Below are 25,915 nucleotides of genomic sequence, written 5' to 3'. Positions count from 1 at the left end.
TCTTGTGTGTCAAGGACTCAGTAAATGTTTGATAACTGAATTTGTTGAAATGAACTGAGTTGGAAATAAACACTGTATTAGTAAAAGGTTGGCTCCTTTATATTTCATTTTTGTTTTCAAAGCTGATAGAGATGTTTTTCCAGTCAACTTTTTCTGGATAGAATAAGTAAACCTTTATTGGGAAAACACCAGAGGAAGTGCATTGTCTCTGCTGTAGAGAGCTCTGAGAAATCCCAGCCCCCAAATCTAGTTCCTTCCTCAGGGAGACACAGCCACAGTAAAATAAATGAAATCCATAATCTCTATAACAGCATAAACTGTTGCCCAGGGCCAGTGGATGGCTATTAGCATGACTGAATTAGTTAGGTCATACCATTCAATAATTCCTTAATTTGTCCACACCAAAGATTCTGAAACTATTTTCATTTCACAGAAGTCCAATGAAACAGTCAGCTGCCCTCCTTAGCCCAGTTTTACGGATGTGACTAAGAAGATGCAAAATAAATCATCTGTATTGTTACTGCAGCAGATACTTTTAATACATTTTTCTTTTTTAAGTCATCATTTATAAACTCATATAAATTTTTATTTTTATTCCGTGCTTAACAAATACCAAACATAATTCGTGTTTGAGTATGCTTTTCTGATGCTTTGCTTGTCTATCCTGTTTTCTGTTCTTTTGGCTCCATTAAAAAAAATCATGCCCCAATGACCCTTTTTTCTCCACTCCTGTCCTGTCCTCTCTCTTCCTCCCCTTTCCTTTCTCCTTTCCTCCTTTCCTCTCCCCTCCTCACTTCTCTTTCTCATTCCCTCCCTTCCCCTTTCCTCCCCACTGTCCTCCCACCTCTCCCCTCCTCTTCTTTCTCCTATTGTCTCTCCTCTTCTCTTTACTCTCCCCTCCTGTTCTCTTCCCTTCTCTCTTCTCCTCTCCTCTTTTCTCCTCTCTTCTCCCCTTATCTTCTGTCCTCTTCCTCATTGCTTTTCCCCCAGTGCCCTCTCACCCACCACACCCTCACCGGAAAAAGATAAATCAAAGCCCTTGTAGTAAATATACACAGTCAAGTAAAACAAATTCCCATTTTGGCTGGATCCAAAAATATATCGTATCTGTAGCAGCCTCTCTCAACAATGTGGTCCTGCTGTAAGCAGCAGGGATGGACTATCTCTTTCCTTCCCAACCAGTACATCAAACCAGGAGGCAGTCTGATTCTTGCTAGCTCTATGGCCCAGGATAAGTTATTTAACTTTTCTGGGGCTCAGTTTATTCATCTATAAAATGAGTGGGTGGGAGTAGATAACATCTAGGGTCCCTTTCAGCTCTGCATCCTATGGTCCAAAAAAAAAGAAAGTTCTAAAAAGTATGTTTTGAGGCTCAGATTCTTAAAATCTAGCCACTGCTCAGATTCTTATAATCTAGCCAATAGCTCACTAATGTTCAGACTCCTTAAGAGTCTGTCCAATATGGTGGATGTTCTAATAAACCTTGTCTTTGGCTGAAAAATGGCTTTGATCAAATTCTTTCAGGCAGGATCTGCGTGTCCTGATTTTGGGGTCCCAGCACAAAACTGCCTAACCCCAAGATCTTCTCCAGCCAAGACTGAAAGGTATATAAGCCTCCCTCCCCACCTTTTCTTGCTCTGCAGTTTGGGTGGCTCTTCAAGCACCAAGGCTTGGAGGTGCTTTTCAGGCAGAGAGTTACGAGGCTGTCTGAAACTCGGCCTGATGCTCTCAGGCTCTCGGTCCACTGGGTTGGTTCAAGGCCATCGACCTGGGTACGCCTTCCACAGCATAGAAGACAAGGACAGATGCCGTATCTGGAAGTGTATGCCCAATTCTGTCAATTTTTTCGGTGCTAGGAAATTGGGGAAAACTGCAGGTGCTTTTTGGCTCCCTGAGGCTTACTTACTACCTTTCCTCTACATCCCTGAATCTTCCTTCATGGAGGTTACAGGGAAAAGTTAGAACAGCTAAAAATATTTTGGAAGACTCTGGAGGTTTTGTGATTGATCATTAAGCAGTTTTGAAACTCCTTCTTACAACCCTGGTCACTCCCTTGCCTTGAGTCAAGAGGGTGTCTATTAACCTCTCTCATAGGAGAAGAGAGTTTCATGCTTTCCCCTTCACCTTTGATTTCACCTTCCTTCACCTGGGTAAAAGAAGGAGAGGGGAGGGGCAGCAGATGCCGTGTGGGTCCCACTGGCAATGGCCTTGGCCCTGGGGCAACCTTTGCCTGGAAGCATCACCCAGGTTCAGCACATCCTGCTCAAGATAAAGAAGCTAGCCACCCTCTGAACTTGGGTAAGTACGCTCTTTTAAATTTGTAGTTGTAACTGTTAATAATGAGATTTCGATTCTCTGTTTAAGTAATTTGGAAATTAATTTAACAAAATTGAAGTCACCTGATTGATAATGGGTTTATTTCAAGTTTCAAATTCATGAACTTTTTGTATCAGTTATGTCAAGCAACTTTTCATAATTTGATTACTGCTAAAATAATTTGGCTATTGTTTGTTATTGTTTTAATGTGTAAACTAGTCAAAAAGCTTCTTTGGGTTATGGCTTGCTGAGAATTTGCAAGTGTATAGAAATCTCTAAGATTAGCTTTTTATATGGGGACAAATTTAAGTTTGAGATGTAAATCCTGGAAAAGTTTCTCCTAAGCTGTGATTAGTGAAATTTGCTGTTTAAGAAAGCTCATGATTTTATTTTGAGTTGTCTAATGGATCATAATAATCCGTAGATAAATCAAGGTGTGGAACAGTGACCCCAACCCACTGTTGCTGTCTGTTCCTCCAATAAAGGTGGAGAGAGAGACCACCTAACAGGGGCCACCTTTTACTTATAAAAGCAAATCTCCACCCACCATGAAAACAAGTCTCCACCCACCACTAGCCCTTGCCCCCTTAACTGGGACTGGGCTTACATTCTAAGCTCCAGAGTTTCTTCCTATCCCCCTAACCGGGAGGTGGGGCTTACTTTCCAGGCCAAAATTCAAAGCCAAGGACAAAAGGCTCAGGTTGGGGGGTGGGGCAGGGCTTATTCTTTCTGTTAAGTGCTTAAAAACAGGGTCTGAGGCGGGGAGGATTTTGAAAGTAATAATCAAGAATTATTTGACCCTTTGAGGATTTTTCACTTCTGAGAGTTCATTTCTCACACTACCTTCTGAACTCATTACCTTAATTACACTGAGAAGTCTTCGCTGGGACATCCCATTCATCAATAATCCACCATCTAAGAAATGCCACAAGCTACTCAGAGAGAATGTGATGTTGGTGAGAAGTCAGCATCAGAAAAAGCTGAGATTACAATTTTAGCCTCAGTCTAAGACAGCATCCTCCTGACTCAGTTTCCCCATTATGTTCCTTTGAAAAGGAATGTTACCCACTTGGCTATTCCTGAGTCTGGCTATGAGGTAGATTTGATACAGCATGATTGGAAAACTGAATTACCTGAATCCAAACAGAGCTAAGGATGTTTTATTTATCCTGTCATGTCTGGACCCCTGCAGTTTTTTCTGTCAGATTTGTGTCTTCCAGACTACAGGCCATTCACTTACAGTTGGTAGCAAACAGTGGGTATCAGCCAATGTCCCCCCATCGTTCCCCGGCTACAGCTTGCGCTTGGTTCCAGTCAACCTCTTTGGGACCCCCTCGAGGAAGGGACGGCCCTACGCCCCTTGCCAGCAAGAAGCAGTTTCAGAAGCCAAGACCCTCATGCCTTAACCTCAAAAGAATTTGGGTCCCATTTGTTTGAGGGAGGGATGATGAGGATGGGATCTAGACCCCAAAAAGGAAAAACTCTGGACTTTCCCACAAAGCCAAATCTCTGGCATTTGCCTGAGGCTATAATCTCATCAACTGGCCTTTCATTGTGGCTACACCCAATCTCCCAATTCTGTTACTCTTAACCTAGCCTAGCCCTCCATTGTCTTACCTCCCTGTGGCCCCAGGCCACTTCCCACCCTTAATCCTGTCTAGGCTCCATTCTCCCTTGGCCACGTGGTCCTGGTCTCTGGCATTCTGTCACTTTACAATCCCCACAGATTGTTGGCCACTCCTAGATCCCTCCCATAGTCTTTCTGTATATAAGGTCCATCTCGTCTCCAATAAGGTGCTCAGATTCTTAAGATCTAGCCACTCCTCAGATTTTTATAATCTAGCCAATAGCTCACTAATGTTCAGACTCTTTAAGAGTCTGCCCAATATGGTGAATGTTCTAATAAACCTTGTCTTTGGGTGAAAAAAATTATGTTTTATATGTATTCGGACTCTATCGCTTCTCTCCCTGAAGGTGGATAACTTTTTTTTTTATCACAAGCTCTTTGGAATTGTTTTGGATCATTGTATTGCTGAATGTAACTAAGTCATTCACAGTTGATCCTTATACAATATTGCTGTTACTATATACAACGTTCTCCTGGTTTTACTCATTTCACTTTGCATTAGTTAAGTCTTTCACAGTTTTTCCGAGAGTATCCTGCTCATCATTTCTTACAGCACAATAGTATTCCATTACAATCACACACCACAACTTCTTCAGCCATTCCCCAATTGATGGATATCCCCTCAATATCCAATTCTTTGCTACTACTGAAAGAGCTACTATATATATTTTTGTACATATGTGTCCTTTTCCTTTTTGTTTTTTATCTCTTTGGGATCCAGACCTAGTAGTGGTATTTCTGGGTTAAGGAGTATGCATGGTTTTATAGCCCTTTGGGCATAGTTCCAAATTGCTCTCTAGAATGGTTGAATCAGTTCACAACTCCACCAATAGTACATTAGCATCTCAATTTCCCCATATTCTGTCCAACATTTTTTGTTTTCCTTTTCTGTCCTATTAGCCAATCTGATAAATGTGGGTTGGTACCTCGGAGTAGTTTTAATTTGCATTTCTCTAACCAATAGTGATTTAGAGCATTTTTCATATGACTATAGATAGCTTTGACTACTTCATATGCAAACTGCCTCTTCATATCCTTTGACCATTTATCAGTTGGGAATGACTTGTATTCTTATAAATTTTATTCAGTTCTCTGTATATTTATCAGAGAAATGCTGTAAAAAAAATTTCAGTTATGATAACTGTATATTTCCCTCCATCTTATTTTTCTACCTCTTTATCCTACACTCTTCTTTCACCCTGTCCATCCTCCAAAGTGTTTTGCTACAGACTACCACCTTCCTAATTTACCCTTCCTTCTATTGGACCCGCCTTCTCTTATTCCCTTCCCCTCCTGCTTTCCTGTAGGGTAAGACACATTTCTATATCCAACTGAGCATGTATGTTATTCCTTCTTTGAGCCAATCTGATGAAAGTAAGGTTCAAGTGCTCCCTCTCAGCTCGCCCATCTTTTCCTCCACTGTAAAAGCTCTTTCACATCTCTTTTATGCAGGATAATTTACCCCATTCTACCTGTCCCTTCTCCCAATGTATTCCTCTTTCTTGCCTCTTAATTTTATTTTTTAAAAATTGTCATCCTATTATGTTCAACTCATACCTTCAAGTTTTCTATTCAGTTCTGGTCTTTTCATTAGGAATGCTTGCAAGTCCTCTATTTCATTGAATATCCATTCCCCCCCACTGAAGAATTATACTCAATTTCATTAGGTAGGTGATTCTTAGTTGTAATCCTAGCTCCTTTGCCTTCCAGAATATCATATGTCAAGGCCTCTGATCCTTTAATGTAGAAATTGCTCAGTCTTGTGTTATTCTGACTGTGGTGCCATGATATTTGAACCGTTTCTTTTTGCTACTTGCAATATTTTCTCATTGATCTGAGAGCTCTGGAATTTGGCTATAATGTTCCAGAGAGTTTTCATTTTGGAATTTCAGGAGGTGATCAGCGGATTCTTTCAATTTCTATTTGGTTCTAGGACATCAGGGCAGTTTCTCCTTAATAATTTCTTGAAAGATGATGCCTAGGCTCTTTTATTGATCATAGTCTTCAATCAGTTCAATAATTCTTAAATTATCTCTCCTCAATCTATTTTCCAGATCAGCTGTTTTTCCAATGAGGTATTTCTATTTTTTCATTCTTTTGATTTTGTCTTATTGTTTCTAGATGCCTCATGGAGTCATTAGCTTTCCCTTGCCCAGTTCTAATTTTAAAGGAATTATTTTCTTCAGTGAATTTGTGTACATATTTTTCCATGTGGCCAATTCTGCTTTTTAAGGAGTTCTCTTCAGTGGATTTTTGTGCCTCTTTTACCATTTGGCCTATTCTTTTTTAAGGTGTCATTTTCTTCAGTACTTTTTTTTTATTTTCCTTTACCAAACTGTTGACTTTTTTTTCCATTATTTTCTTGCATCACTCTCATTCTTTTCCCAATGTTTCTTCTACTTCTCTTATTTTACTTTTAAAATCCATTTGGGGCTCTTCCAGGAATTCTTTTTGGGCCTGAGACCAATTTACAGTTTTCACTGAGGCTTTGAATGTAGCAGTTTTGACTTTGTTGTCTTCTTCTGAGTTTGTGTTTTGATTTTCCCTGTCACCATAGTAACTTTTTATTGTCAGGTTATTTTTTGCTGTTTGATCATTTCCCCAGCCTATTTCTTGACTTTTAACTTTATGTTAAAATTGGGCTCTGCTCCTGGGGTGCAAGGGCATTGTCTCAAGCTTCAGGGTTTTGTTTTGGGGTGGTTTTCTTTTGCAGCTGTCTTCAGAGTTAGTTCTTGGGGTCTCTAAGTTTTCAGTTCTTCCAAGGTGGTATGATCTAAGGAGAGAGGTGTTTACTACTCTCCTGGCTTGTGCCCTGGTATGTGAGTGACCGCAAGCACTCTTTTCTGGCCTGGAACTGTGATCAAGGTTCCGGCTTTCCTGAGGCTGCAAGCTCTGCTGTGTTAGTGCTCCTCTTCATCCTGGGACTGAGACCTAGGATTGTGACCTAGCTCCACGTATGGGCAATGCAACTGAGTCCTATACCTAAAGCCAGCAAAAGGATGCCTTAAATTTCCTTCTGACCAGTTGTCTGATTCCCTTACTATCCATGGGCTAAGAACTCCAGAAGATGCTGCCAATTCAGTCACCCCCAAGGCCTGCTGCCACCTTGCTGGGACATTGCTTGTACTGAGCTGCACTCCACTCTCACCCCAGTGAGACAGACTTTTTCTGCAGACCTACTAAGTTGTCTTGCATTGGAAAATTGTTTCATTCCATTGTTTTTTGGGTTCTGCTGCTCGAGAATTCATTTTGAGGAGTTATTTTAAAGTTGTTTAGAGGGGGATTTGGGAGAACTCATGAGAGTCCCTGCCTTTTATCTGCCATCTTGGCTCTGCCCCTGTAGCCTTGGGGCAGGAAGAGGTAGCAGGCCTTCAGCAGGCCCTCCACCCCTGCACTGAGCACAATCCCGCAGCCCTTTCAGATGTGTTTGATCTTCCCTTAGAGTAGTTTAAAAGTTACACTAAGCCTTTTGGAATGCCCTATATAATATTAAGTACACTGTGAAGGTGCTATGAGAGTTTTGGGAGAGAAGGAGCACTTTTGGTTGAGAGGATAAAAGAAAGGTACTTGGAAGAGATAGCTTTTAAAATCATCCTTGATTTGAGATCTATGGGCAAAGGGCAGAGGGAATAAAATTAGCAAAAAAAGAAAAAAGGGTAGGAAAATTCTATTCAGGTTCATAGAATGGCAAGTAGTCTAGCCTGGCTAGAGCATAGAACATGAAAAGAGTAGGGGAGATGCTATACCAATATGAGTTTCAAGAACCTAAACTGTGTTCTTGTGTGGATAATTTAACACTCAGCACCTTGGATTCATTTCGTGTGTGTGTGTGTTTATTTTATTAATTTATTTTGCTTTATCAACAATCACTTTCATATGCTTTTGAGTTTAAAGTTCTTTTCCCCCCTCCTCCCCACCACCCTCCCCAAGATGGTGCACAATCTGATATAGGCTATACATTTACATTCCTATTAAACATATTTTCACATTAGTGATGTTGTAAGTAAAAATTAAAACCAAAAGGAGGAACCATCAGAAAGAGGAAACAGAACTCAACAGAACAGAAAAAAGAAACCCAGCAATTCAACTTCCACAGTTCTTTCTTTGGATGTGGATAGCATTTTCCATCACAAGACCTCTAGAGATGTCTTAGATCCTTGTATTTCTGAGAAGGGTTAAGTTTATCAATATTAGTCATTGCACAATGTGGCTCTTATTGTATACAACATTCTCTTGGTTCTGTTCACTTCACTCAGCATCAGACCATGCAAGTCTTTCCAGGTTTTTCTGAAGTCAGCCTGTTCATCATTTCTTATAGCATAGTAGTATTCCATTACATTCATATACCACAACTTGCTCATCCATTCCCCAATTGATGGGCATCCTCTCAATTTCCAATTCTTTGCCACCACAAAAAGAGCTGCTATGAATAGTCAAATGCTTCATTTCTTTATAAAATACGCAGAGCTATTCCAGATGAAAGGGGCCTTTGTAATTACAGGAGCTCTTGTTATTAGGTCCAAGATCTGAGAACTTTTCTTCTATAAATCCAGTCCCTTCCAACTCATCCTTTAGAAGCTTCGTGGGAGCATATTTTGGCAGTACTGTCCAACCGCTGACCACTGGGGAAAGAAAGAAAATTACAGGAGACAGTTACAGGTTGGGAAAGTGTAATTACCCACATGACATTTAACCAAGATGCTCTGATCTTCTTGTGTTTCAGAGGCTGGGGCCTGTACTCTTAGACTTCTAACTCAGTTCAAGGGAGTGGAAGGTGATATGTCAGGAAAAACTTTCTGGCTGTGTACTTAGAACATTAGAATTTGAAGGCTGGAATCTCACTCCAGACAATGTTCTTAAATTAGGGGCAAGATCATTGCTGCCCAATGTAGTTCAGGTGTGGTCCTCTTTCCAGAATGGTCTAAATCAGAGGTATCAAACAGGCAGCCCATGGACTGCATGTAACCCATGACACTCCTGAGTGCTGCTTGAACCAGATTAAAATGTAATTGGGAAATATTTAACAAAATAAATAAAAATACAATAAAACATAGACGTATATATGGTTTTCTAAGTCAATATATGTCCTGTGAGGATCGGTCCATATCATTTAGTGTTCTCTGTTTCCATGTGAGTTTGACACACCTGGTCTAGATGACTGATGGTTTAGCTCAACAAGTATTTATCATTATCATAATCATAATCTATCAGCAAATATGTATTAAGAGCTTATTACATGTCAGGTACTGTGTAAGGCCCTTGAGATACAAATGTGAAAGCAAAACAACTCCTGCCCTTGAGAAGCTTACAGAGTAAACAAGGAAAACAAGAGAGGGTAGACGAGATTAATACAAGATGACTGTGCATGCTCTATAGCTAAAGGGATCAGAAAAGGGCTCCCTTATCAAAAAAGATAGTTCCCCTACTTTAGAAAAAAGTAGGCATTTTAATGGGGTAGGAGGGAAGCCAGTGCAAAGCCATGGAAATAGGACAGGGAGCCTTTGTTATGAAGAGCAGTATGAAGAATAGTAGGCCAAACAAATTGGATCATATTCACAGCTGGCCCTATGAATATAGCTGACCCTGGATAGTACAGGTAGCCCAATATACCATGGCTGGACAGATTTCTTGCAGATTTTTTTCTTTATTCTACTGTGGCTATTAATAATAGGGGGCAGCTTGGTGGCTCAGTGAATAGAGTGCTGGCCTGGAGTCAGGAAGACTCATCTTAATGAGTTCAAATCCAGCCTCAGACATTTACTAGCTGTGTGACCCTGTGCAAGTCACTTAACCCTATTTGCCTCAGTTCCTCATCTGTTTAAAAAACAGAAAATGAGCCAGAGAAGAAAATGGCAAACCACTCCAGTGTCTTTGCCAAGAAAACCCTAAATGAGGTCACAAAGAGTCAGACATGACTGAAAAATGACAGAACAACAACAGCAAAAATTAATAATAGGGTCACAGATTTGAGAACTAGAAGGAATTTAAGAGACCTAGTCCAATCTTTTCATTTTATAGATGAGGAAACAGACCCAGAAAATGAAGTGACTTGTCACAAATCACACAGCTAGCTAATAGCAGACCCAGAACTAAAAGCCAGGCTTCCTGACTCCCCTGTAAAATGTCTTTTCCACTTGCGGCTCAGTGGACATGTGAAAAAATTGTAACCACGGTGTTTGACTGGTTAACTCAGTTGGTATGAGCACCATGCCAATGGGGTATGGTTAAGTGATTTAGCCAAGGCAGCTAGGGGGCACGAGGGACAAAGCAGTAGACCTGGAGTTGAGAAAACTTGAATTCAAATCCAGCATTAGACACTAATTAGGTGTGTAACCCTGGAGAAGTCACTTCAACCTCTATTGGCTGCAGTTTCCTTATCTGGGAAATGAGGATAAAAATATCACCTACTTCCCAGGGTTATTGTGAGGATAAACTTAGAAAATATTTGTGACGTACTTTACAAATCTTAAAATGCTTTAAAATTGCTAGCTATGATTATGATTGATATTACTATTGGTGGTCTTCTATGTGAAGATGACACTAGCAATCATCCCTTGTCAGCTGGCTCTGTTCTGTAAATCATTTTCCCATTATTAACGATGGATTTGTGTCTACCTTCTAGTGGGGCACCATTCTTGGCAAACAGTGGGTAAACGTTTCTAGGATGACTGGTTGGTATGAAGGACACAACCACGGAACAGTGCACTGGAGACTTGCCCCATAAGTGTCAAATCAATTGTTTGCCCCATAAGTGTCAAACCAGTCCCTGACATGATGCTGCCTCTAGCAGAGTCAGCAGTCATTTACTGAGATTACAGCTTTAACACATATGCGTATGATAAAAGCACTGGATGAAGAGTCAGAAAAATGGAGTTCTTCCCAGTTCTACCATCAACTAGCCATGGGATTTTGGGTTAAGTCACTTCATCTCTCTTGGTCTTGGTTTTCTCCTCTGTAAAGTAAAGGAACTGGACAGGATGATTCCCAAGGGGCCCTCTACCTCTAACATGCTGTGGGCTTATGCTTTCTAAAACCCATGGAAGAAACAATGCCCTTCATATGTTTGCTGCTAGCCAGGTGTTGACCTATAATGAATATTTTAGGACTTTTAGAGGGGAAGAGGACAGGAAGTGATCCCTCTGCTAGACAAATCATGTGAATTATCTTGAAACAATTCTAAACATCCTGAAAAAGTCCACCCCTACACATTCTCATCATTTGGGAATAATAATCAAATGAATATTACCATTGCTTTTGTTAATTGATTCTCCTATAGACCAACCCCCACCATCTAGGGATTCTCCAAACCAAAATTCCTTTCACTGGCCACTTATCCCCCTCTATATATGATCTCTTTATTAGAATATGAGTTCTTTGACGGCAGGGATGGACTCAGTTTTGTATTTGTATTCCCAGAACTTAGCACAGTGCATGTCACAGTAAGTCCTTAACAAATGCTTTTTCAGGCGCAGTTAAGTTGTGCAGTGGATAGAGCACTGGCCCTGAAGTCAGGAGGACCTGAGTTCAAATCCTACCTCAGATGAAACGCTTGACACTTACAAGCTATGTGACCCTAGGCAAGTCACTTAACCCCAAATGCCTTTAAAAAAAAGCTTTTTCATTTATCATGGAAGAAGTGAAAAGAATATCCCTCAAGGAAAGAGAAGGCCTCTTGATTTCAACTGGAATTTAACCTGTTTTCTTCCAGCAATCGAGAGGATTGGATTTGGTGAGAGTAATAATAACTGAAATTTAAATACTGCTTTATGTTATCCTGGTTAAACCTCATAACAACTACATGAGTTAGGGATTAGAAGTATGATTCTTTGCTTTTTACAGATGAGGAAACTGAGGTCCAGTGACATTAAACAACTTGTCCATGGTCACGTGATTAAGCAAATGTTAGAGGTGGCTATGGAACCCGAGTGTTTCTGGTTCTGAGTCCAGCATTCTATCACCTAGATGATGATGATGCTTCTTCAATGAAGAGTGACCTTCTTCAAACGGGCCATTTGAAATTTCTTGTTGAATAGCTCTGTGGGGACTAGCAACTTTCCTCTATAGACAGCTGAGCTGAGTTCAGAAAACAGAGGATTTGTTTTTGGTTCATAGTTCCAAGTCCACTGTTTGCCAGCTCTCCTGAAGGCCAGTAAGTCTAACTCTTTTAAAAAATACCTCAATCACCCATGACCCTGAAAGGATAACTCATCTGTTATTCAAATGAAGCCTTCCTTATTTTATGGTCACTTTTTATGTGTGGAGGAAGAATAAAGGAGGCCAGGTCACTGGAAGAAAAGAGAGGCAAAAAAGGAAGGAGATGGAGAGATACAAAAACCAATTTTAAAAAAGGAAAAAAAGCAGATAAGAACAAGCTTGCAGACCATACAAAAACAGGCGATGGGCTGGATTTGGCATCTGAGCCACGGTTTGGAGATCCCTGGTCTAGAATAACTGTCCAGGCAAGTGCTTAGCATAATTTACTTAGCAAAAGCTGACACAGAAGAAAAAAAAAGAAACAAATTGCAGAATGTTAGAGTTTCAAGGGACCTTAGAGAGCTAGTCCTACCCCATTTTTTGTATACAGAAACCGAAGCCCCCAATCAACAGGCATCGGTTAAGTACTACCTATTTGCCTGGCGCTGTTCGGCGCTAGAGATACAAAGACCAAAAAATGAAACAGTTCCTGCCTTTAAAGAGCTCACATTCAACAGAAGGGGAGAGCGCACAACACGTACATTATTACATGTGGGCACCGTGTGTGTTAGGAGAGGTAAACTGATTTGCCTAAGGTTGCACAGCTAACGACTAGCAGAGATGCAAACCTAAGTTTTATGACTCCCAGTCTCAAAGACAGTGATAATTTTACTACACCATAATGTGTTATGGTTATTAAAAATAACTGAAAATATTTGCCAGTATTTGCTCATTGTGAAATTGATATTCTCAAAGAACAGGTTATAGTCCTGCTAAAGAAGCATTAGTGGCTCACTATGGTCTCTGCAATCTAAATAATATTCTTCTGTTTTATGCTTAAAGTGAGTTTTTTTACCATCTGATTCCAACTGATCTTACTAAACTAATTTAATTTTGTTTTACTGCACATATCTTCCAAACTGGCTGACTTGCAGCTCCTCATTTAAGATATTTTATCTTCTGCCTCCATGACTGTGCCTAGAATGCTCTTCCTCCTCACCTCTGATTCTTAGACTCTCTAGCTCCCTGGAAGTTGAAGGTGCTGTCACTTCTGACACAAGGCCTTTTCTGATTTTAACAGAATTCCTGCTCTGCCAGTTGTTAAGTGTTCTCTCTGCCTCACCAGTCCTTCTATGTATTCAGTATTTGGTATTTATTTATCTGGGTAGACATTCTTTCCTCTCAGTAGAACATAAACTACTTGCAGTTTTATTTATTTATTAACTCCTAATGAGGCACACACACTGATCGCTTGAGGATTTGAACGTGTTTTTATAAAGGTCATTGTTATTTTCAGGCAATGATAAAAATAGAGTTTCTCAGCATATTAACCACCTCTTTTTCCCAACAACCCTGAAAGTTAGTTAGGTTGTGATTTCCCTAAAACAGAAATACAGAAAGGAAAATAACTCAGCCTGAAAGTTGTCTTGGATTTGCATCAGTCAGGATCGTTGAAGCCATGGATGTAACTTGGGCAATGACATCCCCTGAAGGGCTGATAAACAATGGCTTAGAAATGAATCAATGAAATGAAGAGGGCCTCATGGGAACTGCCCTGTTTTCAATGCCCCCACATCTCAAGGATAGCAGCCAGAGACTTTCAAAAAGAATGAGGGTGTATGGGAAATTCAGGACTTCTCAGATTATCGAGAAAAAAACCCAGCATGAGACTTGACAGAGAACTCAGTTTGCTGCATCATCAGTCTTGGATATTAATACTGGTGATTTACTGTCTCTTCAAATTTTCTGACTTGACACAATCGTTACTAATATATGTTCATATAAAATACTTATGGTGAAAAATAAAAACCTAATATGAAGGGACACCTGCTATTTTAGGTGCGCTCTGCAAGACAGTCAAGTGGCCATGTGTCACACCCTATTGTAATCAAAAGGAAAGAGTCAACTTTTTAGTCATATCATCAATATCCATCAATCTCCAATGGCTTTCCTCATTGACATTATACACATCATATCCACCTGAGATAGGAAAGCAGATGTGTTTGCTACATGTGCTCATCTGTCCTTACAACATGATTTTGACTTTTGTAATCCCTTTAACCACTTCATGGAACCCTAAGGTTCTGCAGAACATCATTGAAGAATGTTGGGGGGGTTTTGACCTTTGACCTATTGCAACCAGCAATGTAAACATGTAAACACACCATCGGTCTTTCTCAGAACTTAGGGATGAATATTTCCATTATTCTGAGTTACACAGGTTTGGGACTAAGAAGCTAGAGGAAAAATGAACAAAAGCACAGTCACTGAAAGGCCACACTCACCATATATTCCCATGAAAAGAGGTCGTTGAAACAGAAAATGACTGCAAGTAATGATCCCAGCCCTGTCCATCTTCCTTATGTTTATATCTTCTCTACATGAAGGTACTATGTTGGTGTGAGAATAAGAGCCAAATTAGGCAAATTTGTATTTAGTTAAGCTAATTTTCCTGTCTTACACGAATAAAAATGTGTACATTTCCAAGAGATAGGAATGTGTATTTTAAATATGGGTATTCAAGAAAAATGTTGACATTTGGATAGACAATGGGAAAGAAAAGATGGAAACAACAGTTGCGTTAAGGAGAAAGGATAATCAACCAAATATTTATTAAATATTTATCACTTTCCAGTCACAGTGGATTCAAAAACAGCAACAAAAATTTCTGTCTTTAAGGAATATATGCTTTATTAAAATAAGCATATATTATATGTTATATTCAAAACACACATAGAATAAACATTTAAATAGAAGACAATTTGGAAGGAAGACACCGGCAACTGGGAGAATCAGGATAGAATAATGGTGGGAATATGTTGTTTTCAAAGGAATGCAACAGAGAAATCTTCAATTTAGGCAGGAATCATCATCATCATCATAATCAGTTGATGTATATAGCTCCATTGGAAAACTCTAAATTAAATAGCTTTTCCATCTCGTGGATTCTTTCTACACTGATACCAAAATGTCAATTAGACTTGATAAGTATAAAAATCTTAATGGACGCCAAAGAGAGACAGAGACCAAAGGCTTTGAGCTTGAATCCAGAGGTCACATGGAACCCGTGGATGAAGTCCAGTACTTTCAAATATTTTGGTCTTCTGTCAAGACAAATTGGGCATAAAGCCTGTGGTCATAGATGTCAAGAAAATTCCTGGCACCCTGAAATCAAAAATTAATGTAAAGAACACATTTAAAATAATCAACATTCATGCAATATAAGTGTTAAAACACAATTTTATCTGTGAAGAAGATCATTATACACTTGGAGAGTTTCCTAACTGAAACCTGTATAATATGAATGAAACACTAGGATCATCATTCCAAGACAGCAATGGATGAAGTTAATGCTCTCTCATTAAGAAAGAGGACGAGTTTGACAGACATATTCAGAGCACATGATTATTAGGTTAAAATATTACAGAAATGCTTTTGGAACAGGCAATATCCCCTAACCAAGCAATAATAAAGGATGACAGTAGCTTCACACCATTTTATTTATTTATCAAGTATAAGAAAGTAGTTTGCCTCTAAATGGAGTCTATGAAATAGTTTTGAGTTGCAAGAGGAAACTAACAGTCTAAAATAAGCCACAACCATAGGAGCTCAACCAATAATATGTCAACAAAGTAGTGTTGAACAAATGCCTGAGTCACACAGATTTGTTTACAGTCACAGAAGGGCCTATGGAAGTTGATTCAATATCAAGTCATGGCTGTAAAAAATTGTAGGTTGGATATCCTAAAGGTGCACGGACATACCAATCAATGAAGAGTGTCCAAGGAAATGATAGAAAATGTACTGACTGGAAAAATGGTGGCGGTGGGAATAGGAGACTGAAGATTGGGAATGTCACTGGAACCATGTACACAAGTTCCTCCAGCAACGTATACTGTATGCATTCTGATTGCAAAGCAAAGCAAAGCAGTTTCTTTAGATACATATAAACTGCTTGTCTTTAGCACCAGAGAGCGATTAGGAATTCTGTTATTTAAGAAATTATATCAAGAAGCTCCCTGTCTTTCACAATTAGCAATACGAATCCCCATATTCTGAATACAGATCTCAAAATATCCTTAAGGATTCAAAAAACCATACTGTACTCTAAGAAAAACAGTATACCAAGTTAGGTATGTTCTCCACAATAGCTTAAACACATCATTGATCCATAAAAATTTAAGGATAGTGCTTTTAATAGAGGTCATTATACCAAATTCTCATCATCTCCAAATTATATGGAATGAAAAGCTTTCTAAATATAGAGGGCTAACAAAAGGAATCAAAATCATATGATTGACAATATGAGATCCAAATCATGCTGGTCATTCTATCTGCAACTAGAGGTTTTTTAAATTAATTTTTAGTTTTCAACATTCACTTCCATTAGATTTTGAGCTCCAAATTTTCTCCCCATTCCTCCCCTCTTCCCACCAAAAGACTGCATGCAATCTGAAATAGGCTCTACATATACATTCATATTAAACATATTTTCACACTAGTCATGTTGTAAAGAAGAATTAGAACCAATGGGAGGAATCATGAGAAATAAGAAACAAACAAACAAACAAAAAAGAGCAAATAGTATGCTTCGATCTGCATTCAGAATCCATAGTTCTTTTTCTAGATGTGGATAACATTTTCCATCATGAGTCTTTTGGAGTTGTCTTAGATCCTTGAATTGGTAAGAAGAGGTAAGTCTATCAAAGTTAGTCATCACACGGTGTTGCTGTTACTGTGTGCAATGTTCTCCTGATTCTGCTCATTTCACTCAGCATCAGTTCATGTAAGCCTTTCCAGGTTTTTCTGAAGTCTGCTTGCTCATCATTTCTTATGGAACAATAATATTCCATTACATTCATATACCAAAACTTGTTCAGCCATTCCCCAATTGTTGGGCATCTCCTCAATCTCCAATTCTTGGCCACCACAAAAAGAGCTGCTATAAATATTTTTGTACATGTGAGTCCTTTTCCCATTTTAAAAAATAATTTATTTTTAGTTTTCAACATTCACTTCCATAAGATTTTGTTTTAAATTTTCTCCCCTTTCCTCACCTCCTTCCTCCCCAAGATGGTATGTGATCTGATATAGGCTACACTTATACGTTCACATTAAACATATTTTCACATTAGTCATGATGTAAAGAAGAATTAGAACTAATGGGAAGAACCACAAGAAATAAAACAAAACAACAAAAGAAAAGGACAGCAAATATTATGCTTCCATCTGCATTCAGACGCCTAAGTTCTTTCACTAGATGTGGATAGCATTTTCCATCATAAGTCTTTTGGAATTGTCTTAGATTCTTGCATTGCTGAGAAGAGCGAGGTCTATCAAAGTCAGTCATCACACAATGTGGCTACTGCTGTGTACAATGTTCTCCTGGTTCTTCTCATTTCATTCTGCATTAGTTCATATAAGTCTTTCAAGGTTTTTCTGAAGTCTGCTTGCTCATCATTTCTTATAGTACTATTCTATTACATTCATATACCACAACTTGTTCAGCCATTCCCCAATTGATGAACATCTCAATTTCTAATTCTTGGCCACTACAAAAAAAAGCTGCTATATTTTTGCATATATGGGTCCTTTTCCCATTTTTATGATTTCTTTGGGATACAGACCCAGAAGTGGTATTGCTGGGTGAAAGGATATGCACAGTTTTATAGCCTTTTGGGCATAGTTCCAAACTGCTCTCCAGAATGGTTGGATCAATTCACAACTCCACCAACAATGCATTAGTATTCCAATTTTTCCACATCTTCTCCAACATTTATCATTTTCCTGTTTTGTCATGTTAGCCAATCCAATAGGTGTGATGTAGTACCTCAGAGTTGTTTTGATTTGCATTTCTCTAACCAATAGTGATTTAGAGCATTTTTTCAGATGACAATAGTTTTAACTTCTTCCTCTGAAACCTGCTGGTTCATATCATTTGACCATTTATCAATAGGAAAATGACTTGTATTCTTATAAATTTGACTCAGTTTCTATATATTTTATATATGAAGACTTTATCAGAAACATTGTTGTAAAAATTGTTTCCTAGCTTTCTGCTTCCCTTCTAATCTTGGTTGCAAAAAATTTTCAATTTAATGTAATCAAAATTTTATTCATTTTGCATTTCATAATGTTCTGTGTTTCTTGTTTAGTGATAAATTCCATTCTCCATAAATCTGACAGGTAAACTATTCCTTGCTCTCTTAGTTTGTTTATAGTATCAGTCTTTATATCTAAAACATGTACCCATTTTGACTTAACCTTGGTATACAGTGTAAGATGTTGGTCTATGCCTAGTTTCTGCCATACTATTTTCCAGTTTTCCTGCAGTTTTTGTTAAATAGTTCTTATCCCAATAGCTGGGGTCTTTGGGTTTATCAAACAGTAGATTACTATAGTAATTGACTACTGTGTCTTGTGTACCTAACCTATTCCACTGATTCACTACTCTATTTCTTACCAATACCAAGTAGTTTCAATTATTGCTGCTTTATAATGCAATTTAAGATCTGGTACAGCTAGGCCACCTTCCCTTGAATTTCTTTTCATTAATTCCCTTGATATTCTGGACTTTTTGTTCTTCCAGATGAATTTTATTATTTTTTCTAGCTCTATAAAATATTTTTGGTAGTTTGATTAGTATGGCACTGAATAAGTAAATTAATTTAGGTAGAATTGTCATGTTTATTATATTACCTTGGCCTATTCATAAGCAACTGATATTTTTTCTAATTATTTAGATCTGATATTATTTGTGTGAAAAATATTTTGTAATTTGGTTCGTATAGCTCCTGGGTTTGTTTTGGCAGGCAGACTCCCAAATATTTCATATCAACTATAGTTACTTTAAATGGAATTTCTCTTTTTATTTCTTGGTATTGGGCTTTGTTAGTAATATACAGAAATGCCAATGATTTATGTGGATTTATTTTATACACTGCAACTTTACTAAAGTTATTATTTCAAATAGTTTTTTACTTGATTCTCTAGGATTCTCTAAATATACCATTATAGCATCTGCAAAGAGTGATAGCTTTGTTTCTTTGGGTATTTTAATTCCTTGAATTTATTTTTCTTCTCTTATTGCTAAAGCTCACATTTCTAGTACAATATTGAAAAATAGTGGTGATAATGAACATTCTTGTTTCACCCCCAATCTTATTGGAAATACTTCTAGCTTATCCCCATTATATATAATGCTTGTTGATAGTTTTAGATAGATGCTACTTATCATTTTAAGACTCCATTTATTCCTATGCTCTCTAGTGTTTTCAATAGGAATGGGTGTTATATTTTGTCAACAGCTTTTCTGAATCTATTGAGATAAGCATATGATTTTTGTTAAGTTTTATTGTTGATATTATCAATTATGCTGATAGTTTTCCTAATACTGAACCAGCCCTGCATTCCTGGTATAAACCCTATCTGGTCATGGTGTATTATCCTCATAATAAGATGCTGTAATCTCTTTCCTAATATTTAAAAATTTTTGCATCTATATTCATTAGGGAAATTGGTTTATACATTTCTTTCTCTGTTTTGGCTCTTTCTGGTTTAGGTATGTACACCATATTTGTATCATAAAAAGAATTTGGTAGGACTCCACCTATTTTCCAAAATAGTTTATATAGTATTGGAATTAATTGTTCTTTCAATGTTTGGTAGAATTCACTTACAAATCCATCTTGCCCTGGAGATTTTTTCTTAGGGACTTCATTGATGGCTTATTAAATTTTTTTTTCTGGAATGATGTTATTTAAGTATTTTATTCCCTCTTCTGTTAGTATGGGTTATTTATATTTTTGCTAATATTCATCCATTTCACCAAGATCATCAAATTTATTGGCACACTGTTGGGTAAAATAGCTCCTAATTATCATTTTAATTTCTTCTTAATTCATGGTGACTTCACCCTTTTCATTTTTTATACAGGTAATTTGGTTTTCTTCTTTTTCTTAATCAAATTAACCAAAGGTTTATCTATTTATTGTTTTTTTTTCCATAAAACCAGCTCTTAGTTTTATTAGTTCAATAGTTTTCTTATTTCAATTGTATTTATCTCTCCTTTGGTGTTCAGAATTTCTAATTTGATATTTAATTGGGAATTTTTAATTTATTCGTTTGCTACCTTTTTCAGTTGCATGCCCAATTCATCGATCTCCTCTTTCTCTATTTTATTCATGTAAGCATTTAGAGATACAAGACTTCTTTTTAAGAACCATTTTTGCTGCATCCCATAAGTTTTGGTATGTTGTCTCATTATCATCATTCTCTTGGATGAAGTTATTGATAGTTTCTATGATTTGTTGTTTGATCTACTCATTCTTTAGGATTAGATTATTTAGTTTCCAATTAATTTTTGGTCTATCTTTCCATGGCCCTTTATTACATATAATTTTATTGCATCATGATCTGAAAAGAATGCATTTAATATTTCTGCCTTTCTGCATTGGATTGTGAGGTTTTTGTGCCCTTATACATGGTCAATTTTTGTGTAGGTGCTATGTACCACTGAGAAAAAGGTATATCCCTTTCTATCCCCATTCAATTTTCTCCAGAGGTCTACCATATCTAACTTTTCTGAAATTCTATTCACCTACTTAACTTCTTTCTTGTTTGTTTTGTGGTTAGATTTATCTAGTTCTGAAAGGAGGAGGTTGAGGTCCCCCCTTAGTATAGTTTTGCTGTCTATTTCTTCCTGTAACTCCCTTAACTTCTCCTCTAAGAATCTGGATGCTATACCACTTGGTGCATATATGTTATCATTACTAAATGATATTACTTCATTGTCTATGGCACCTTTTAGCAGCATGTAGTTTCCTTCCTTACCTCTTCTATTAGAATCATTTTTGCTTTGTCTGAGATCAGGATTGCTACCCGCTTTTTTTACTTCCACTGAAGTATAATATATTCTGTTCCAGCCTTTTACCTTTATTCTGTGTGTATCCCTCTGCTTCAAATGTGTTTCTTGTAAACAGCATATTTTAGGATTATAGCTTTTAATCCATGCTGCTATCTGGTTATGTTTTATGGGAAAATTCATCCCATTCACATTCACAGTTGTGATTACTATCTGTGTCTCTCCATCTTATTTTCCCATCTATGCTTTTCTCTCTCCTTTCTACTTTTCCCTCCTCACTAGAGTTTTGCTTTTGATCACCGCCTCCTTCAATCTGCCCTCCCTTCTATCAGCCCCCTCTCATTTCTCTCCCCTTTCCCCTACTACTTCTTCCCTCCCCTTCCATCCACTCCCTCCCTTTTCTTTCCCCTGTCCCCTCCTACTTCCTATAGGGTAAGTTAGGTTGCTATACCTGAGTATGTTGTTCCCTCTTTGAGCCAAATCCAATGAGAATAAGGTTCAAACAATGCTCATCTCCCTCCCTTCTTTCTTCTACTGTAATAAGTCTTTGTGCCTCTTCATGTGATATAATTTACCCTTTTCTGCCTCCTCCTTTCCTCTTCTCCCAGTACAATCCCTTTTCACTACTTAGATTTTTTTATCATCACATCAAAATCAATTTATACCCACACCTCTGTCTATGTATACCCCTTCTAAACATCAGAATAAAGATATAATTCTCAAGAATCACAAGTATCATCTTCCCACATAGAGATATAAACAGTTTGCCTTTATTGAATAACATGGTTTTTTTTTCCCTTTCCTTTTTACCTTTTTATGCCCCTCCTGAGTCTTGTATTTGAAGATCAAATTTTCTGTTGAGCTCTGGTCTTTTTGTCTGGAAGGTTTGGAAGTCCCCTATTTCATTGAATATCCATTTCCTCCCCTGAAAGATTGTGCTCAATTTTCCTTGTTGTAATCCAAGCTCCTCTGCCTTACAGAATACCATATTCCAAGCCCTCCAATCTTTTAATGTAGAAGCTGCAAGGTCCTGGGTAATCCTGACTGTGGTTCCACGATATTGAAATTGGTTCTTTCTGGTTCCTTGCAGTATTTTCTCCTTGACTTGATAATTCTGAAATTTGGCTATAATATTCCTTGGCATTTTCAATTTGGGCTCTCTTTCAGGAGGTGATCAGTGGATTCTTCTGATGACTAATTTACTCTCTGGTTCTAGGACCTCAGTGCAGTTTTCCTTGATTATTTCCTGGAAGATGCTATCCAGTTTCTTTCTTTTTTTTTTTTTGATCATGTGTTTAAGGTAAACCAATAATTCTTAAATTATCTCTTCTGGATCTATTTTCCAGGTCAGTTGTTTTTCCAATGAGGCATTTTACATTTTCTTCTATTTTTTCATTCTTTTGATTTTCTTTGACTAATCATTGATGTCTCATAAAGTCATTAGCTTCCACTTGCCCAATTTTAATTTTTAACAAATTGTTTCCTTCAATTAGCTTTTGTACCTCCTTTTCCATTTCCAATTCTACTTTTTAAGGAGTTGTTCTCTTCAGCGTACTTTTTTCCATTTGGCCAATTGTATTTTTCAAGGAATTATCTTCTACAGTCAATTTTTGCCCTTCCTTTTCCAAGCTCTGGACTCTCTCTTGCATACTTCTTATTTCTTTTCTTAATTTTTCTTCTACCTCTCTTGTTTGACTTTTAAAATCCTCCTTGAGCTCTTTTATGGAGGCTTTTTGGGCTTCAGACCAGTTCATATTCCCCTTTAAGGTTTCAGATGTGGGTATATTGACAATGTTGTTCTCTTCTGAATCTGTCCCTGTCCCCATAGAAGGAATCTATGGTTATTCTCCATTTCTGTTTTTTGTTCATGATGTCTGCCTATTTTCCTCGCTTTTAAAGTTGAACTCTCCTGATGGAGCACAGGTGGCACAGTTCCAGGCTTCTTGTGCTGGGGGTCAGGGTCAGCAGGCCTGCTCCTCCTCTGCTCCTTCTTAGGGTTTGTTTCCTATCAGATGAGTGGTCTCACTCGGATGTGCGGGCATGGTGTGTGGTATCCGCCAGGTATGTAGATCTGGTATGTCGTCTCTGCTGGGTATTGCTTCTCACTTCTCTGGAATGTCACTGTCTTTCCATTGGTCCTGTGGTGCTGCCAGCCACAGCTCCCCTAGGCATGAAGTAGGAGAGCTCCTCTCTGCCTCCTGCCTGTGGCCTCAGCTAGAGTCCTCAGCTGAGCTGTTTCCTCCCCCTCAAAGGGAGAGTGGACTCTCTCTTTGCTCTTTCAGCTTTCCTGGTATGGCTATTTTAGAAAAGCAAAAGTCTGACCTTTGTGGCTTTCTGTACATAAGGAAGCTTACATAAATAAACCCTTATTGAATTCCATTCACTTGTTTTGGTTGCAACGAGCATTTCCTCTCCAGATGACTCACCCGCTGTCTTTCAACCCCAACTCTAAGCCCCCCTACCATTTCTCTTTGTGCTCTTGCATGTTAGATAGTCCATGCTCTATCCACTGTACCACTTAGCTGCCAGACTATGTCATATCAACATTCAATCAATCAACTGCAGTAATGACTTATCACATCCTGAATCAAATGTAAAATCTTTTCTTTGGCATTCAAAGCCCTTCATAAACAAGGCATCTCAGCCTTTCCAGTATTCTAATGCCTAACACCCAAACCTGCACATTCTTCCAATACACTAATACCAGCAACCTTGCTGTGCCTTGCCCAAAGCATTCATCTCCTGACTGAGACTTTTCACTGATTGTTCCCCATGCCTGGAATAAACTTATGGGTGCAGTGGATAGAGCACCAGCCCTGGAATCAGAAGGACCTGAATTCAAATCCAGCCTCATACACTTGACAATTACTAGCTGTGTGACCCTGGGCAAGTCGCTTAACCCCATTGCCTAGCCAAAAAAAAAACCTTATAAGAATACAAGACTTTCCCCAATTGATAAATGGTAAAAGGATATGAACAGGCAGTTTTCAGATGAAGAAATCAAGCTATCTATAGTCATTTGAAAAAATGCTCTAAATCACTATTGATTAGAAAAACGCAAATTAAAACAACTCCGAGGTATCACCTCACACCTATCAGATTGGTTAACATAACGAAACAGGAAAATAATAAATGTCTTACTTGATTTTTAAAGTCCTTATTGAGCTTTTCCATGCCTTGAGACCATTTCATATTTTTCTTTTAGGTTTTGGATGCAGCAGTTTTGACTTTGTTTTCTTCTGAGTTTGTCTTTTGATCTTCCCGTTACCATAGTAACTTTGAGTTTAAGCTGGATAGGCAAAATTCGGCAACAGCAGCTCACAGATTGTGCCTGAAGAAGGTGAGGCAGGGAAAAGTAATAGGAAGAAAGGGAGCACACTGAAGAGTCAGACTGTTGGCCTATACAAATTAGTGCTCCTCAAGTGCTGAGCTTGGAAAAGAAAGGCTCTCTACTAGCAAGTCATTTCATATGTGATCAGCTGGTCCTTCAATTTCCCAGTCATCAGGTCTCCATGTCCACTCTCTCCCCCATTGTTCCCTTTCACACCTCTCAGTCTGACACTTGCCTTTCATCTCTAATTCACCCACCCTGGCTGCTTCAGCTCTTTCCAGCATTCCTTCTTTCTCCCCTTCTGCCTTACTTCTAATGCTCACCCATCTCCATTCGTTCTCCCAGAGAATGCTCAGTAATCTGCCCACTTCTGCTTTGCCAAAACTCTCACCTTTGGGCCTCAGCACAGCTCCCCTCTCAATACAAATGAATCACAATGGTGGACTGGTGGGTATCCCAGGCTAGTGAATGGGAAAAGCTCAGTATTTACCTTTGAGACAAAGAGAAGTAGCAGAGACCAAGTTTAAGGGATTGGGAGAATAAAGACTCAGAACTTTCCAAGCCTTCTGATATGTTATATGGGGCTCAAACAGGAGAGCAAGTCTCAGGTTCAAATGAGAGCAAAGGACCTCAAGAGCCCCATCCTGTTGTTTGAGAATGTTGGTTACCTAGGATACCAAGATAACAGACTCATAGAATGTTGGAATTCAAAGAGCCCTCAGTGCTCCCCTAGCCCAACCAGTAACTGAAAAATCAATCCTTCTACACTCCAGCCAACAAGTGGGTATCTCACCTTGGCTTACAGTTCTCTAGTGGGGGGAATCAGCTACATCCTGAGGCAGCCCATTCCCCTATTGGAAAGGAATAATTGTTAAGGAGTTTTTCTTGACCTCCTAACCTTTGACTCTTCACAGTGCCCCCCCACACTCATTTTGTTTCTAGTTTCACCCACTGGGACCAAACACAGTCTAACCCTCTTCCACATGCCAACCTTTCAGGCACATAAAAATAGTGAGCATATTTTCCCCTGGCTTCTCCACTCTAGCCTTAATGGCCCAAGTTCTGATGACTGATCCTTAAATGGTATGTCCTCAAGGACCTCTTTTACTCTTTCAATTTCCCTCCTCCAGGCAGTCTTCAGCTTTTCAACATCCTTTGTACACTGTTGTTCTAAAAACTCAACACCATAATGTAGGAGTGTCCTAAACAGAATGGAGCAAAGGAGGATGGAAGGGAATAAGCATTTATATAACTCCTACTATGTGCCAGGCACAGTGCTTTTAAAATATTATCTCATTTAATCCTTCCTAAAAATCCTATGAAATCGGTGCTTCCAGGATCCCTGTTTCACAGTTAAGGAAACTGAGGCAAACGGTTTAAGTGACTTGCTTGGGGTCACACAGTAACTGTCTGGATCTGAGCTCCAGCGTTCTAAATCCAAATTCAGTGCTCTCTCTACTACACCCCTGAAGATTAATGACTGCTTACTCTAGAAATTCTGCTCCTAATGCAGTCCCTGAATACCATTAATTTGGGGAGCTGCCATAGCTTGTCGACTCACACTGAACTCGCAGCTAAAGCATGC

General features: G+C 38.6%; 1 long non-coding RNA gene across 1 annotated transcript in view; it reads right to left on the bottom strand.

Moving 5' to 3' along the window:
• Positions 1 to 514: 514 nt before the first annotated feature.
• LOC144457837 (uncharacterized) overlaps positions 515 to 25,915 on the bottom strand; it is an 88,490-nt gene continuing 63,089 nt past the window's right edge. The window contains exon 4 of the long non-coding RNA XR_013487383.1: positions 515 to 8,565. This is a non-coding gene — a long non-coding RNA (uncharacterized LOC144457837). The remainder of the gene's footprint in view (positions 8,566 to 25,915) is intronic.

The sequence above is a fragment of the Phascolarctos cinereus genome, unplaced genomic scaffold (assembly GCF_003287225.1).
Source record: "Phascolarctos cinereus isolate Bilbo 61053 unplaced genomic scaffold, phaCin_HiC Scaffold_5;HRSCAF=322, whole genome shotgun sequence".
NCBI classification, from domain to species: Eukaryota; Metazoa; Chordata; class Mammalia; order Diprotodontia; family Phascolarctidae; genus Phascolarctos; species Phascolarctos cinereus.
The sequence above is the reverse complement of the archived record's forward strand: the minus strand, read 5'-3'. Positions and strand labels throughout refer to the sequence as shown.